Source organism: Montipora capricornis, chromosome 3, assembly GCF_036669925.1.
Source record: "Montipora capricornis isolate CH-2021 chromosome 3, ASM3666992v2, whole genome shotgun sequence".
Classification (NCBI taxonomy): Eukaryota; Metazoa; Cnidaria; class Anthozoa; order Scleractinia; family Acroporidae; genus Montipora; species Montipora capricornis.
This window is the reverse complement of record NC_090885.1, coordinates 25,312,341-25,317,340: the sequence shown is the minus strand read 5'-3', so window position 1 is coordinate 25,317,340 and position 5,000 is coordinate 25,312,341. Positions and strand designations below refer to the sequence as shown.

Sequence of the window (5,000 nt, the reverse complement as noted above, 5' to 3'; positions counted from 1 at the left end):
TGCCTGTTTATATTGAACGAGTGAAATAAGCTTACTTTTTAGGGATTACATGCCCGATTTGGTCCAAGTTTGGTGCTTTGAGCAACACTACGATCAAAACGTAGTGATACATACGAGTCATAAACCCTTTCCTTACAGCTTCTCGGATATGCCAGTACATGATTTGTTCCATGACTTAAAGTTTAGATCCCGTAAACTGAAAAATAAAGGGACCACTTTTTTTGTCCGCCATCTTTGATTTACGTTTCTTGAGCCCATGGTGTAAAAGCGGTGTTCATGTTTGTTGTGACGTCATGATAGTGGTTCGTACCATAGTACAAAACGCCTCGAAGAAATTACAGTTCACAGCTGAAGAAGAGGCGGCCAAGTAGGTAGTATAGAGTCGTTTTTCCGGTGAGGAAGGTATCACAGATTGGTAAGTGGTTGTACTATTTCCTCTATTACTACAAAAGGTATGCTTTTTAGTGTGTTTGCTTAAAATTTCACCGTCTTAGCACAGGCAGACAACGCTTTTGATTGACCCTATTTCGGAATAAGAATATGTGGAGTGATGATTTCAAACTGCATGTTTGGCGTTTTGAGGCAACAAGGATAATGAAGATGTGTTTAAAATAGCATTTTAGCGGAAGTTTGACAATTTTAATGTGAATCTCCGTAAAAGCGAAGGATTTAATTTCTAACTTCTATTCCACGTATTCCTGCGAGAGCGCGTGACGTCACATTGTTTTGAGACAGTTGTAACGGCCGATTCAGAGTGTTCGAGGAAAATGTACCATAAAAACTTCGAATCGCGACTTTTCCGCACGAAATCCATTTCATGGGCAGCCAGAGAAATAAAGTTCACTCACCTACTATTTTCTGCATCGTCCCGAGAGATATGATGGGTTGTTGGGACGCTTAGTTTTTCTCTTCAGATCTGGCGTGTCATCACCTACAATAATAGGGGGTCTTAGCGACGGCAACGAGAACGTCACAAATTTGCATATTTAGTGAGCAAAAGCAATAGCTTTGCACGCTCTGCATGTGCATTTTTCGTTTATGTCTATTTCATTGCTGTTGTCAGCAAAACAACAACGTGAAATGACCAAATTTGAGGTTTTATGGAGGATGTCAGTGCTTGAGGATAAATTTTAATTTTCTCCCCCAAATTGAGCTCCGTTCATGGTAGTTTCATTCTTGGGCGTTTGCCACACCTTTGTCACGTTAAAATGTTTGGAATAGTCGTAAAGCAATTACAATAAGGCGAATTCACATGTAATTGCCGTTGCCGCCATGGTTGCTAAAGCTCCCTAATATATATATCTTAACGGAACTGTCTCTAACCTCAGAAAGCCAATGATACACTCTTTTTTTTTTTTAAATCGTCTAATTTTGGAGCTGAGGCTGAACGTTCTTATATGATTTTGGCGTTGTGACGCTGAAAAGGGACGTTCCATTTTTAATGCCACCAACCCCCCAAATAAATGAGCGGATTCCTACCAGTCCAGTATGGCCAAGGTAAGGATTCCTACTAGTCACCAGTCGAGTATGGCCAAGGTACGGATTCCTACCAGTTAAGCAGCACTAGGACTATTACTTAGCGACTGATGACCAATGCCAATGGTTTTTCCTGAGCCTGCGTTCTTCTGTTGTAATATTCAGGTCACTTTGAAGTACATGTAGGTCCACTCGAAAAGCACTCTGCTTAAGCAAAAACTATCCCAGTATTTAATTAGACAAGTATTACTGATGTCAAAAATATGCTAAGAGAACAGCCGTGCAGGATTAATAACAGTTTTGATGAATTGTATCATATCGTATCAGTTGTTGATTGGAATCAAAGGTCTGCAATGCGTACAGGTGTCAGCTTGGCATCCAAGTATCGTTTGTGTAAACCAAAACATCACTTGAGTCTGCATTTTGTAATGTGCATCAATTTGTTTCAATGTTCATGCCTTCTGATAGGGTGTGATGAAAAAATGCAAATTATGCAAAATTTGCTGGGCAGATTATGCGATTGGAAAGGCTAATTATGCAATAAATAATGTAAATTATGCAAATTTTTTCTGAGCAATTTTAAGCTTGTTTTATAAGGTTTCAGGGTCAGAAAAACACTTTTTTGCTGCCCTAAAGACATTTTGAACACAAAGGAACAGTAATTATGTATCTTAATTGACATTAGTTGGGATAAATAAAAAAAATGAGGTCTTCTGCACTATCGAAGCTCCACGTGGAAAGTTGAAGGGACACAGCTAACGTGCCAAATGAATGATCAAGGTGCTTTTCAACCACGGACTTCCGAAGATGGTCAATCACAATATTGCACGACAAGCAAAACATGAGTCCATCGTCCACATGGAACATACTTGGGAGGTACTTTCTTGCTTGATTGTGAGCCTCAGATTCGGCGGAAGGTGGGAACTTGCCTTCTTCATCAAAGAAACAGCAGGCATTTTCACTGCAAACTTATCACAGATCATGTGATAATACTCAGGAGTTTGGTCCTTTGTTTTGTTCATTAAAAAGAGTATTATCACATGACCTGTATTGAAAAAAACAAAATATACAAGCGAAAAAGGTCTATTGTGTCATCATTTCAGTGATGTGTACATGTATATATCAGCCATTCAGATTGGCTAATCTGAACAAAGGGCGTGTTTGTGGTACACTAGTAGGCAGCTCTTTAAGAATGAGACTCATGCCAGGGCCCGGACATGCAAAATAAAGCCTTGAACTTCGAATGTTTACGAAATCGAAGGTGACAAAGGCTTTTTAGCCTTTTTTCAAGGTAAATCATCTTAAAAATGGCATGTCTATGCAGGAATTCCTAAGAAACTTGTTGATTTATGTTTTATTTTATGAATGCGTTCTTTTGTGAATTATGCAATTTTTTTGTGAATTGTGCGATCAGATGCGATTTGAGGTCAATTGTCTGAAATCACACCATTGCATAATATCAGAAGGCCTGAAACACATGTTGTAGACCACATGGCATAAATAGCCGGAGAAACATTTATGACTAAGTGTGATCCCAACACCCATACATAAACTGCTTTCTGCCCATCTGCTGTTTTGTTGTAAACTATAGATCTGTTTGGTCAGCAGAATTCTCAAAAAGTGATAACTGCTGCATGAGAGTTTTCAAGTTAACTTGATTTCAAGAAATATACATTAGATGAATTGTTATCTAAATGATAAACGTTCTCTTGATGTAGTATTGTTTCACAAATAAATTTAACTAGTTTGGTTACTCTGAAGTGTGACTCTGAAATCAATCACACCCAACCAGGGCCTCGGAACTTGAACGCTCGTGTTTCATCACTATTGAGCAAAGTCTCTTCGGCCAAGAAAATTCCACGCTGCGTCTCAAGTGTAATGCAAGAAGTCCGTTGCTCAACTTTCGCTTTTAATAAATGATGAAAAACACTTGTCAAAACATGAACGGTATATACATGTAGTTGTTAATGTTTTCATTTCTTAGTCCATTTTCGCACGCTTTCTACTTGGACTGTGCTCGCCCTTGTCACTGCTGTATGCGCTTCCATTGTCGTTGCCACTGCCGTGTTCCTCAAAGGGATCAGAGAAGTCATTGTCGCCATCACTGGGAGGGATGTCCTCCTGCGCACTGTAGCTGTCTGCCTCTTTGTCAGGACCTTTAGCGCCACTACAGCCTTCCTCTACGTCATCTTGTGGCGTGATGGTGTTAATGAGCTCCTGGATACTAGAAGAGTCCAGCTGTGTGGTGTTGACATCTAGTTGTCTCACTATCTCAGTGTTTTGTACCAGGTTCTCCAGCCTCTTTCTTAGGCCCTCTTGGCATTTCGTTAGCTCAGTAATTTTAGCTTGCATGGCATCTTCCGTAGCTTGAATTTTCTTCTTTTTGTTTTGCGTCGTATTTTCGGGCCTCTTTAACTTTTGGAGCTCCTCATAGAGGCAAAGAAGATTTTTATGCTCATTGAGCATGCTCAAAGAGCCGTGATGGACTGTATCGGCTTTTTGTTTTGCTTGTTGTTTTTGTCGCCTGTTGTTGACTTATGATCCATCAGATGTGTGGCGTGATTCAACAGGAAGGTATTTTTTTAAGGGACCACTCTTACACGGCGACCCCAGGTATTGCTGTCTTGGACCGTTTGGCAAAGCTGGGGGTGTCAGTGTTCTTCAGCTTTTCTGTTCCAAAAAAGCTGAAACAGATGTTCGTAACTACTGACTGCGTGAATTTGTTGGTTGCTGAATATTTTTATTCCTATTATGGTGGCATTTGGGAAACTTTCCTGGTTGTGTTTTCCAAGGAATCTTCCCATTAATGAACTGCCTGTTCAAAAAAACACAAGAAGCACTTGTCACAAATTGTTATGAATATATACAGCACCTGATTTGGGATTTTTGATGGTTTTTATTTTGATCTTCATTCTCTCACAGATTTAGGAACTAAGAACGGAACAATGGCTGCCATTCAGGCTTTTTTTCGTGATGATGAGCATGCTCATCGCTTTGTTTCTTCGCCAAGAAACCAGCGTATAGAGGTTACTGGTCGTTTTATAGGCGAAATACTGTAATTCAACATGGTGGATTAATTTTTTCAAGATCTGATTCATCAAAACCACCTGAACACTATTGATCCTTTGGAGACCGAATGCTTGTGGTTTTGTTTCGCAGAGTTACTTCAAAATGATTTGGATAAGGCACGTGAACACTGGAACACTCATCGAATTCGGCATTCAGTACGTATGTTCCAGAAAACAGTAGTGAGTACACACTATGTTGGTATAAAGTTGAAGAGAAAAATCCATTACCTGACCATTCCCCAATGTTGGGTTTGACAATGGATTACCATGTTAACAATAACTATCTACTGTATTAGCGATTTATTTTCTGTAAGCATAACAAGAACAGTGACAATGTTTGTAAAAAGCTCAATGTGGTAAAGCCGCAGCTTTCCTTCAGATCATTATTAAATGCACTAACTTCTTCTAACGTTGAAGAGTTCTGTTTTATGTGAAAAAAAAAAAACAACAGTAGCA

General features: G+C 39.4%; 2 long non-coding RNA genes across 2 annotated transcripts in view; one reads left to right on the top strand and one right to left on the bottom strand.

The window, feature by feature from the left end:
* LOC138042639 (uncharacterized) overlaps positions 1-261 on the bottom strand; it is a 3,355-nt gene extending 3,094 nt beyond the window's left edge. The window contains exon 1 of the long non-coding RNA XR_011131057.1: positions 36-261. This is a non-coding gene — a long non-coding RNA (uncharacterized lncRNA). The remainder of the gene's footprint in view (positions 1-35) is intronic.
* The window catches only part of LOC138042640 (uncharacterized), a 23,618-nt gene continuing 18,859 nt past the window's right edge, over positions 242-5,000 (top strand). The window contains exon 1 of the long non-coding RNA XR_011131058.1: positions 242-415. This is a non-coding gene — a long non-coding RNA (uncharacterized lncRNA). The remainder of the gene's footprint in view (positions 416-5,000) is intronic.